We start from the raw sequence: 13,545 nt of genomic DNA, 5'->3' as shown, positions 1-13,545 counted from the left end.
TGACAAGCCGATATTTTAGTTCGGCTAGGGTAGAATTTGAAAAGGGTTTCCCTGACAAAAGAAAACTTGGGATAGTTTATTCTACAAATAATATCGGGTAAATAACTGAATTGCATGTATGTTCATTTTTTCTGTCAAAATTGATATACAGGTATGTGGGGGGGGGGGGGGCCTGCGGACCTGCAGCGAAGCGGGGTGTGCCAGGACCGGCTTTGAGATCAGCGACAGGTGCGTAGATGGCCCACCTGGGCGCGTTTATCTAATCACCTGTCGCTCTGTTAAAGGCAGCAGCCAGGAAGGAGAGGGGAAGTTGATGACAGAGCACGAGCGAGAGCGAGACTGACGAGAAGGACAATTGCTGAAAAGCACCGCGGAAAAGACCATTTATTGTAAAATAAAACGTCATTGTGACCATGGAAGAGCCTGGTATGTCGGTCATTGGTGGTCCGAAGAGCCCGGAGGCGCAAGACCTCCACAAGGTACATTAAGGGACAAGCAGTAGAAAATCAAGAAAGATGAAATGCCTTATTGACAGACATTATTTCCAGGCATTCACGGGCCACATAAAACAAAGTGGCAGGCCAGATGTGGCCCCCGGGCCTTGAGTTTGACACCTGCGCTCTCCACTCTTATTAATCTACTTGTTAATTTCAAAGCCGTTCAGAGCAACGATCAGAAAAAACAATAAATAACATATCTTTCCAAATATCGGATCAGAATCTTCCGAAGCATGTTTTAATTACTAATTATTCGTGGCCATGTAAACAAAGCAGCCACAAAATAATGTGTTGTATTTTGTTTGCGATCACTGGCTGATAAGTCGACTAAAATAAGCCCATTTTGTTCACATCACAGGAAAAATATTCAACTCCACACTGGGAGCCTTGGAGTGTCTGTACTCAGTATGTGCTGAATAGAAGATTCATAAGTGCCTGCTATGAAATATGCTTTTGATGTGGAGGCCAAGAAGATGATCTGACCAATAAAAGGTCTCTATGCGGACGCCCACATCCCGTCTGCACGCAGGCGGTGTGACGTCACAACGTTGTTGACTCCAAAGAGACGCTGAGATCGGCTTGCACTTCTCCTCCCTCCGCCCCCCACCTCCTCTTTTCAAGACTTCGTGGAAAAGGGTGTAACTTCAGAGGGGTCGCGGGGACGACAGCAGAGAGCTGCATGCAAATCTGTTCCCCAGAATATTCTGGAAGGGGAATGGGGAGGAAGACAAAAACAGCCTGTTTCAACCGGTGCAGGGATTATATATATATATATATATATATATATATATATATATATATATATATATATATATATATATATATATATATATATATATATATATATATATATATATATATATATATATACATATACACATACATACATACATACTGTACATACATACGTACATACTGTACATACATTCATACATACATACATACATACATACACACACACACACACATATATATATACACACACACTCACATATATATATCTATACATACATGTGTGTGTGTGTGTATATATATATATAAAGTTAGAGTACCAATGATTGTCACACACACACTAGGTGGCGAAATTATTCTCTGCATTTGACCCATCACCCTTGATCACCACCTGGGAGGTGAGGGGAGCAGTGGGCAGCAGCGGTGGCCGCGCCCGGGAATCATTTTTGGTGATATAACCCCCGATTCCAACCCTTGATGCTGAGTGCCAAGCAGTGAGGCAATGGGTCCCATTTGAACTCACGACCTACCGATACATATTATAGTAATATAATTGGATATTAGAGGGAACGTGTAAGTTCGACTCCTACCTTGTTTACGTCCGTGACAACCTCCTTAAAGTTTTGTAATCAATCAGAAATGTCAAGACGCTAAAATGCATTAAACATGGATAAGTGTGGAGAGAATTTTGCATTTTCTCCTTTTTCATTGCCCCATGTACTCTCTGTAAAGCACTAGTTCCATTGGCAGCAAAACAGGCCCAGAGCATAATACTACCACCACCAGGCTTGACGGTAGGAATGGTGTTCCTGGGATTAAAGGCCTCACCTTTTCTCCTCCAAACATATTCTTGGGTATTGTGGCAAAACAGCTCCATTTTTGTTTCATCTGACATCACATGGACAAATATAAGACCTTATGGAGGAAAGTTCTACTACGATGTGGGGCGGTATAGCTCGGTTGGTAGAGTGGCCGTGCAAGCAACTTGAGGGTTCCAGGTTCGATCCCCGCTTCCGCCATCCTAGTCACTTTACCCACCTGCTCCTAGTGCCACCCACACCGGTTTAAATGCAACTTAGATATTGGGTTTCACTATGTCAAAGCGCTTTGAGTCACTAGAGAAAAGCGCTATATAAATATATTTCACTTTACTATGCTACTGTATTTTAATGTTGGTCATTACGGTGGTAAGTTTGACAACTTCTGCTGTAGTGAGCTTGCTTTGTTTATGACCTGCATGATGACAAAGTCATCCTTGTTCAATCCCTCAATGGAAATCCCTTATTTTCCCATTTTGAAATGCAAATATTGACAGAAAGATGGATAGAAATGCAAATCTATTTTATAGTCCGTCTTCCCGTGTGACACATCTCAGAGGCATTTATGAAGCCAGAGTCAAGTCGCCCGGTCTGCATTTGGCAGACTGTGCAAATGTGCTCCATGCTTGTTATTTGCGTCGAAGGCTAGCGCGTATTATGGCCCGCTCCCCCTCCCGTCCTTTTGCACGTGGCGGGGAATACTTGGATGGGGCAGCTGGCATCCAGCCAGGTTCTGGAAGGAGAAACTCTCCCGCCATACTGTGACAAACATGAAATCGGAGGAATGCAGTTTTCTAGGAAAGACCTGGAGATTAGCACGCCGTCTGGGGGCAGCGCCAGAAGGAAAGAATAGTGGAGGTGGAGCTGACGGGACCTGTGCATTTTGACTTGAGCGTGTTGCTCAAGAGCCTTGTTTACCCCAGCAAGAAAAGAACAGCGTGTGCCAAATACGAAAGAAAAAAAAGGGTGTGTGTCATTCCGGGGGTAATGTAAAAGTCACATGCGGCGGCTGGAGATCATTTCATTGACTCTTGCAAAACAACATATGCACATTTCCTTTAATCAACTTCAGAAATGAGGTTATTAAACGCACTAAGGAAAATGTTGCACATCATCCACAATCCTTATCTGAGACATGAACAAGTTAAAAGTCAAAAGTTAAAGTACCACTGATAGTCACACACACACTAGGTGTGGTGAAATTTGTCCTCTGCATTTGACCCATCTCATTGTTACACCCCCTGGGAGGTGAGGGGAGCAGCGAGCAGCAGCGGTGGTTGCGCTCGGAAAACATTTTGATGATTTAACCCCTAATTCCAACCCTTGATGCTGAGTGCCAAGCAGGTAGGTAATGGGTCCCATTTTTATAGTCTTTGGTATGACTCGGCCGGGGTTTGAACTCACGACTTACCGATCTCAGGGCGGACACTCTAACCCCAGTGTCACATGAATTGATTTACGTGGCCCCGACTTAAACAAGTTGAAAAACTTATTCGGGTGTTACCATTTAGTGGTCAATTGTACGGAATATGTATTGTACTGTGCAATCTACTAATAAAAGTTTCAATCAATCAATCAAAAACAAATATGTCTTTATTTTCTCTGCGCATTCTAAATAGTGAAATACTGATAGTAAGTGGCGTCTAATAATGCAAATCCCCCCAAACCCCATATAAAAAAAACGCTCCATTTACACGCCGTGACCTGCGTATTAGCCAAGCTATATTGACGGGGGCATTATTGTAGCAAAAATATTTGCAAACTCTCAATCTGAGCACGTGTGATCCAACTCACGTGCGTGTGTACTAATTTGTGTGTCTGTATATAGATAGTAGATTATTGATTCCTTGAGGAGAGTTCCCTCAGGAAAATTACAATTCCAGCAGCAGTGTACATTTTAGATAGAATTTAAAAAGTGGTATAAATGGAAATTAAATAGAGAATGTAACAATAAGAATACAAATAAAAAGTAACAATAAGAATAAAAATATAACAGTAAAAATAAGAATATGACAAGAAAAACTAGGCAGTTAGTGACCATATTATGAAAATAAAAACATTTTTAGAAAAACGGTTATACTGTCGATTATATGAAAGATGAGATGTGTATTTTGCACCTTTAAAATGTATTGCACTGATATTGCTGTTTATTGCACTGTTAATTGCACTGTTTTTTGTTGCAGTTTATTTCGGTATTGGGTAACACTTTAGTATGGGGAACATATGAACCATTGACTGGTCGGTTATTAACATAGAGTTAGGGTTGGGGTTGGGGTTAGGGTAAGAGTTAGGGTCGGGGTCAGGGTTAGGGGTAGGGTTAGGGTTAGGGGTAGGATTAGAGATAGGGTTAGGGAAGACTCTTAGTTAATGGCTTACTGGTTGTATAATAAGGCCATGCAGAATAAGTACTTAATAATTACTTAATAATGACTAATTAAGAACCAATGTGTTACTAATTTGCATGTTAATAGATTTATATTTATATTTATTGGTCCCCAATGGGGAAATTAATTTTCACTGCCGTACATTTAAACAATAGACATTACACATCACAAAACAAATATAACAAAAAGACATCATACATGACCAAAAAATTTACAGGCTTGTCAGACAGGTCGGCCGGGCCTGCTGTTAAGGGCGGCTATAGCTGCAGGGATAAGGCTTTTCCTGAGGCGGGCCCTCCGGAATTTGATGGTTCTGTACCTGTAATAAGGTAATAATAATAAGCAACTAATTAATGGTACATATGTTCCCCATACTAAAGTGTTACCCAGTATTGTTATTGCTTTGTCATCCTCGTAGCCCCCCTAACCCCCAGAGAGGAGTTGTACAGTCTGATGGCGTGTGGGACAAAGGAGTTTTTGAGTCCATTAGTCCTGCACTTTGGATGAAGCAGTCTAGCACTGAACAGGCTCCTCTGGCTACTGATAACGCTATGCAGAGGGTGACTGGCATCACCCATGATGCTCAGTAGTTTTTCACAGTCCTCTTCTCTGCCACCGTCTCCAGAGAGTCCAGTTTCATTCCGATCAATCCGATCAGATCTGCGTACGTGTGTTTTAAGTTGTCTGTCTGTCTCTAATCAGTAAGAACCCTTGATAGGCTGTCTACTTACACCTGACTTTTGCAACTGTGCCTACATTTAACCAACCACGTGAAGACAGTACGCAATTTAAACCAATCAGAAAGAAGCTAAGGAGGGTCTTGGCGTCTCTATTTCACGCACCTCAGCTTTACGTTGTTTCTGATTGGTTTAAATTGCATGGTGTCTTCACTGGTGGGTTAAGTGTAGACTAGGGTTGTACGGTATACCGGTACTGGTATAGTATCGCAGTACTAATGAATGAAAAACGGTACTACACTCTGTTTGAGAAGTAGCAGTTCCCGGGCATGACAGCGCGTCATAACGTCGTGTCATTGCTGGTTTTGCGAGCAGACGAGCATGTTCGGCAGCGCACAATCACAGAGTACTTACAAGCAGACACAGTGTGAGGACAGAAAAGGGAGAATGGACGCATTTTGGCCGAATAATTAAAGATAAAGGTGAAGTTATAACACTGAAACGCCCTCAGGAAGAGGTGATTTAAGACTAGCTATCTAACGGCGAACGTTAATTCGCAGTCGGCAGTGCTTTAGCTACTTCTAAATCACTAATTCTCGCTTCCATGGTGACGAATAAAGTAAGTTTCTTACAAGTATCATCCCTGCAGGACGAGGAATAGCTAAGCATGCTTCACTACACACCGTAGGAGGATACGACAGCTCACCGCTAACAGCAAGCTAGCACCCTGAATGTAAACAAATTAAATGGGTGAATCGACACCTGACATCCACTGTAATGATACCAAGTACAATAGCGTATCTAGTTGATACTACTATGACAACATCGATATTTTTTATCGTCACAAAATCTTTATTCCTTTTTTAAAAATGTATATTATATTTATAAACTCAGGAAATACGTCCCTGGACACATGAGGACTTTGAATATGACCAATGTATGATCCTGTAACTACTTGGTATAGGATTGATACCTAAATGTGTGGTATCATCCAAAACTAATGTAAAGTGTCAAACAACAGAAGAATAAATGATTATTACATTTTAACAGAAGTGTAGATAGAACATGTTGAAAGAGAAAGTAAGCAGATATTAAGAGTAAATGAACACGTAGATTAATAAAAAAATGTTTACAGCTTGTCCTTCATAATTTTGACAAAATAGTGTCAAGACGAGGGTTTTTTCGCAGTTTACTGCGAGGATTGTTCTCCCAGGATGCAAACGGACTACTCTGGACAAAGCGTGCAGGTAAAAACATGATTTAATCTTGACTCAAAAAGTGAAAACAAAAAGGCGCACAAGGCGAAGGCACAATTTAGCGCAGGATACAAAAACGAACAGGCAGAACTATGGACATGAAACAAAAACTCGCTAACTGTGGCATGAATAAACAAAACTTACTTGGCATAGCATGAAGCGAACAATCGCATGAAAACGAGCATGAATCTGTGGCATGAAACGAGCATGAAACAATCAATACAGAGCAATGTCGCCAGGACGACAAACTGGCAAAACAGGCTTAAATAATAGTCTCTGAGTAGAGCAGGTGCGTGATCCGAACACATGAGGCAGGTGAAACTAATGAGTCGTCATGGAAACTAAAACAAACACGGGTGCACAAAAACAGGAACTATTGGAGTCTTAAACAAACAAAAAATAACAAAAAAACATGATCCAGACCACAGATCATGACAAATAGAATGACAAATGACACAATATGTTACTGCATATGTCAGCATATTGTTTACTTACTAATAAAAGACAAGTTGTCTAGTATGTTCACTATTTTATTTAAGGACTAAATTGTTATTCGATTGCAATAAGAAACGTATGTTTAATGTACCGTGAGATAAAAAAAATAAAAATAAAGCCAATAATGCCATTTTTTTGTGGTCCCCTTTATTAAGAAAAGTACTGAAAAGTGTCGAAATACATTTTAGTACCGGTACTAAAATATTGGCATGGGGACAACACTAGTGTAGACACACCTTAGATACGCACAAGCACGCACTTCTGAATCTTACAAATCTTACACGGCAGAAGTGTTGCAAAAGTCAGGTGTAAGTAGACAGCCTATCCAGGGTTCTTTCTGATTAGAGACAGACAGACAACTTAAAACACACGTACGTGGATCTCAATACACACACTCGGATTGATATACAGACACACACAAGCACGTGAATTGGTTTACATGCGCACAGATTTACTATAAAAATGGGACCCATTACCTCCCTGCTTGACATTTAGCATCAAGGGTTGGAATTGGGGGTTGAATCACCAAAAATGATTCCTGGGCGCGTCCACCGCTGCTGCTCACTGCTTCTCTCACCTCCCAGGGGGTGATCAAGGGTGATGGGTCAAATGCAGAGAATGATTTCGCCACACCTAGTGTGTGTGTGACAATCATGGGTACTTTAACTTTAAAAACTTTAATTACACGTTTGCCACAATAATACTTCCATACGGGCTCGCTCCTTCCCCTCTGAAGCTTTCGGCAGATTTTTAAGCACACTTCCCGAACAATTTTGAGTTAGTTATCAAAATTAAATACTATAATATCTGCTTGTCACCTTTAATTACGATTTCAAGGCAAGTTATACATTGATCCATCAAAATATAATAATCAAAAATAACTGTTTTAATTGTGGAATAAGCCTATTTTACGTCTTTATTCATATACAGTATAAAGCAGGCGTGTCCAAACTTTTTCCACTGAGGGCCGCACACAAGAAAATTAAAGCATGAGGGGGCCAATTTGATATTTTTCATTTTCAAAACCATAACAAAATATATATGGATTTTTTATTTTTTTTATTTTTTTTACCTTTAGGGCTCCCAGGGACCATAAAGGGTCTCAATTATTAAAATTTTAAAATTTGTTAAAAAAAAGTTAAATTATTATTTGTTCAATTTATTTAACGCTTACAGTAAATCTCTACAGTATATCAACTTCAGGTTGATATTAAGTTAAAAAAAAAAAAGAAGCCTTTTCTGTCAAAGACAACTTTGTTTTTTATAATAAAACTGAAATATGCAGTATTTCCCCCACTGCCAAAAACATTCAGAAAGCAATGTTTGATGTGAAGTAATTAGAGCCTTAAAAACATCAATAATGCAGGACACCATTGATTTTAATTTATTATTATTTTTGAGTAATCACAGTGAAAAGATGAATAAAATCCCATTAAATATATTTGGGATCCAAAAGGTGCCCCACTCAGAAAGTGATACATTTTATTAGTTGTTTTTTCTTTCAACACTTAAGTTACGAGATCAACTTCAGATATATCTGTCGATTTTACGTTTGAACTATCATTTTGTTTGTTTTATGCTCTTTTGTCAAAGAAAACGTTGATATTTGTATAAGGCAACCACACAATATATGCAATATTTTCCACATAAAACATTTTAAAGTGAAATATTTTAAATAATTGGAGCCTTGAATAGGTCAATAATTCATTATAACATTGATTTTTTTTTTGAATTTTTTTTTTTGAGCAATGGCAAAAAAATAAAAATAAAGATAGACAAAAGAAAAAAAACAGCCTGCATGGCAGCTTTGTGTCAACATTGCAACTTTTTCTAGCTAGATTTCACCTCATTCCACATTTTTTTACGTTTTTTTTAATTTTTGTAATAGCATTTCCAGAATGTGTGGCGGGCCGGTAAACGAATTAGCTGCGGGCCGCAAATGGCCCCCGGGTCGCACTTTGGACACCCCTGGTATAAAGTAACTGTTCCAAGCGGCCCTCATATGTGCCATGTGGCCCTCAATAAAAAGGGTTGTTTAATGGCTGAATGCTTAATGCAATGGTCGCCATTCGCTTTAAAGCACACATTCTTATCCTCCTAACAGTGGCCGACACTGTTTGGACGAAATGAACATACTACAGAGGGCCTGCAGAGATAAGATGATAGACTTTGTTCTAATTAGCATCTCGTACGCAAAAAAACGTTAGGAGCTTTTGCTTTTTCCCAAGGCACCTAATTAGTTTGCATTGACTGGCACATGTGTTCTTGTTGTAAAGCAGGGGTGTCAAACTCATTTTAGCTCCGGGGCCAAATAGAGGAACATCTATTCCCAAGTGGGCCGGACTGGTAAAATCATGCCATGATAACTTAAAAATAAAGACAACTTCAGATTGTTTTCTTTGTTTAAAAATAAAACAAGCACAGTCAGAAAACATACAAATCATACAGTTTTTACACTTACATGTTGCTGTTCATAGTAGTCTATCTTCATTTGTCGTGATTTATCATTTCTGAATAAATTATTTGATTATGTTCATCAGTCAAATATGTGTGAGTTTGGCAGAGTTTTAAAATGCTCTCATTAGTGTAAAATTGTATTCTATCAGAAGACGCAGGGCTCGAATTTAACCACGGCAACTGCGGCAAAAGCCACGACCGCCCTTGTCATTTGCTGTTATGCCCCAAAAAAATTTACCAACATTAGCGGCAAATACATGTCGTGACCGCCCTTGACTTTTTACTTGTTAATGGACTAGGGATGTAACAATAAATGGTATAATGATAATTTGCGATAAAATTCCCGACGTTTAGTGATACGTCTAATTTTTTTAATTACTGAAACCCCGTCATTTATTAATGCATTTTAGGCAACATGAAGTCAGGCGCATGCGCTTTAATGTCGTTTGGCTTGATAATCATGGCGGACTAGCTCCACGGACTTTGCTCGGGAGATTTACCCTCGGAGTAAACGGAGCCAAGTGCTTGGTTTAACGTTATTTTCCCACGCTTCTCGCCGTGCGTTTAAGAGAATACTGCTGTGTTTCGATGGAGACAGGTGTGGACAACATTGGAGACAGACGCACTTGTCCCCACACTAAAAGTATACAGCGAAGGAGAAAAACTATTTGATGTTTCTTTTCTATTTTCAATACCCATCAGCTGCTGTGACTGAGAGTTAATGAGGTGAGGAAACATGCAGCAGGCAATGTGTCGTGAACGTTGTCACAACTTGTTTATAAAGTCTTTACTTTGTTTACTGGGATGTTTACTCGTCCTTTATTTAACTGCAAACTGTATCAGTGTTCAAATAACATCAGTACTAGCTAAAATGTTTTGTCATCTCATCGAACTGAACGAAGGCTGTGAAGATTGTGCATTCGATGTGAGAGGTGTCACTCCTCTTTATTTTTGTTAGCCAAACTGTTGTACTGAACCAAGAGAAGAACAAAGCTTGTTTATTAGACTTCATCTTGATTAGCCAAACTGCTTTGTGTTTTACTTTAATATCAAAAAGTAAACAAAAGGTTTTTTGTACATTACTTGTGTTTTTTTCATGTCACAAAGGTGTTACTTCAAAAAACATTTATGTTACACAGCATATTGTTAATATTTTATTGTGTATAGTTAATTCCTATACGACATATTTCTGCTCAAACTCTTAATGGATCTGTCCCGATACATCATCTACATGTACATATAAATGTACATAACTTAAAAAAATTAATAAATAATAAAAAAAAATCTCTCCTGCTATCAAAATGTAAAAAATAGAGATAAAGGCATCAATGACAAAAAGCTGACAAGTATATATTAATAATGAATTTTAAAAAAAACAGTTGATATATATACACATATATATATAATATATATATATATATATATATATATATATATATATATATATATATATATATATATATATATATATATATATATATATATATATATATATACATGTATATATGTATGCATGCATGCTTTGGAGCCCCTGCCTTGAAAGAAAATAACGTTTGCCTTGGTGCCCTTTTGACTCGCCTTGGTGCCCTAAAATATGAGCCCTCCTTTAAGGCAACACTTGCCTTGACCTTAAAAAGTTCAAATTCGAGTCCTGAAGATGTAATAAGTAGTAATATCAAAATCAAATTAATAATAATAATAATAATAATACCTGGGATTTATATAGCGCTTTTCTAAGTACCCAAAGTCGCTTTACATGTTAAAAACCCATCATTCATTCACACCTGGTGGTGGTAAGCTACTTTCGTAGCCACAGCTGCCCTGGGGTAGACTGACATTACAGGATGTTATTCATGTAATTTACTCATTTTCCTCAACTGATGTACTAACATCATGTGGTTTATTCTGTACATGTGTAGCATCATCTACAACAAAACCTGTGGATTTGGACTCATTTCATGAATCACACATGAAGTTAGAAGGGGATACATGTTATTTTAGCATATTTATGTGCGCCCAGATAATGTGTCCCCAGTCCTCTATCTTAAAGGCCTACTGAAATGAATTTATTTTATTTAAACGGGGATAGCAGATCTATTCTATGTGTCATACTTTCATACTTGATCATTTCGCGATATTGCCATATTTTTGCTGAAAGGATTTAGTATAGAACGACGACGATAAAGATTGCAACTTTTGGTATCTGATAAAAAAAAGGCTTGCCCCTACCGGAAGTAGCGTGACGTAGTCAATTGAACATATACGCAAAGTTCCCTATTGTTTACAATGATGGCCGCATGAAGTGAGAGAGATTCGAACCGAGAAAGCGACGATTTCCCCATTCATTTGAGCGAGGATGAAAGATTTGTGGATGAGTAAAGTGCAAGTGAAGGACTTGTGGGGAGTTGAAGCTATTCAGATAGGGAAGATGCTGTGAGAGCCGGGGGTGACCTGATATTCAGCTGGGAATGACTACAACAGTAAATAAACACAAGACATATATATACTCTATTAGCCACAACACAACCAGGCTTATATTTAATATGCCACAAATTAATCCCACATAAAAACACCTAGGTGTTTGTTATGCTAGCTCCTAGCTACTAGCTACTAGCTCGAGCTAGTTATAGCTCGAGCGGGTAATATGGACGGGATCCCGTATATATAACCCACCAATACAATTCAAACACCTGCACAACACACACACTCACTCAGCCCAAAGAACCGTTCACCTAACCCAAGGTTCATAAAGCTTATATATTTAACCAAAGTTACGTACATGACACGCACGTACGGGCAAGCAATCAAATGTTTGGAAGCGCGTGGGTGGGACCTGATATTCAGCTGGGAATGACTACAACAGTAAATAAACACAAGACATATATATACTCTATTAGCCACAACACAACCAGGCTTGTATTTAATATGCCACAAATTAATCCCGCAAAACAAACACCTAGCTGTTTTTTATGCTTGCTCCTAGCTCCTAGCTACTAGCTCGAGCTAGTTATAGCAAGCGATCAAATGTTTGGAAGCATACTCACGGTATCGCGTCTGCGTCTGTTAACAAAGTCAAAGTCCTCCTGGTAAGAGTCTCTGTTGTCCGAGTTCTTCGATCTTGACTGCATCTTTCGGGAATGTAAACAATGAAACACCGACTGTGTTGTGTTGCTGACTTCCCTCGCAAAATACTTCGCACCGACTTTCTTCTTTGCTTAATCAGCTTCTTTCTCCATAATGCAATGAACAAATTGCAACAGATTCACCAACACAGATGTCCAGAATACTGTGGAATAATGAGATGAAAACAGCTATTTCGTATTGGCTTCAATGGGGAAGCCATACCTCTGTTCTACTGGCTACGTCACGCGCATACGTCATCCTCAAAGGCGTTTTGAAGCGGAAGTTCCCCGGGAAATTTAAAATTGAACTTTATAAGTTAACCCGGCCGTATTGGCATGTGTTGCAATGTTAAGATTTCATCATTGATATATAAACTATCAGACTGCGTGGTCGGTAGTAGTGGCTTTCAGTAGGCCTTTAACCAGCCACATAGCTCCGCCCCCTATGAAGTCATGCGCACTCCTGTGGCAGGGGATACAAAGAATTGCTATTGCGACATCCAGTGGACACATTTAGAAGAGCAGTTTCTTTCATTCAAAAATGTCAGCTAATTTTTTAAACTCACTAAAATCATCTCGCGGGCCGGATAAAACCTGTTCGCGGGCCTGACCCGTCATGTTTTTCATAATGATTGTGAACGATAGGCAAGATGGAAACAAAAAAAAATGCAGTTCCTCTTTAAGCTGCAATTTGCGTTCTCGTTCCCTCTGCGCTCATAACATAACTACTAGAGATGTCCGATAATGGCTTTTTTGCCGATATCCGATATTCCGATATTGTCCAACTCTTAATTACCGATTCCAATATAAACCGATACCGATATATACAGTCGTGGAATTAACATATAATTATGCCTAATTTTGTTGTGATGCCCCGCTGGATGCATTAAACAATGTAACAAGGTTTTCCAAAATAAATCAACTCAAGTTATGGAAAAAAATGCCAACATGGCACTGCCATATTTATTATTGAAGTCACAAAGTGCATTATTTTTTTTAACATGCCTCAAAACAGCAGCTTGGAATTTGGGACATGCTCTCCCTGAGAGAGCATGAGGAGGTTGAGGTGGGCGGGGTTGGTGGGGGGAGGGGTTAGCGGGGGGGGGG

This window comes from Entelurus aequoreus, linkage group LG19 (genome assembly GCF_033978785.1).
Source record: "Entelurus aequoreus isolate RoL-2023_Sb linkage group LG19, RoL_Eaeq_v1.1, whole genome shotgun sequence".
In the NCBI taxonomy this organism is placed as follows: domain Eukaryota; kingdom Metazoa; phylum Chordata; class Actinopteri; order Syngnathiformes; family Syngnathidae; genus Entelurus; species Entelurus aequoreus.
This window is presented reverse-complemented; position numbering follows the sequence as displayed.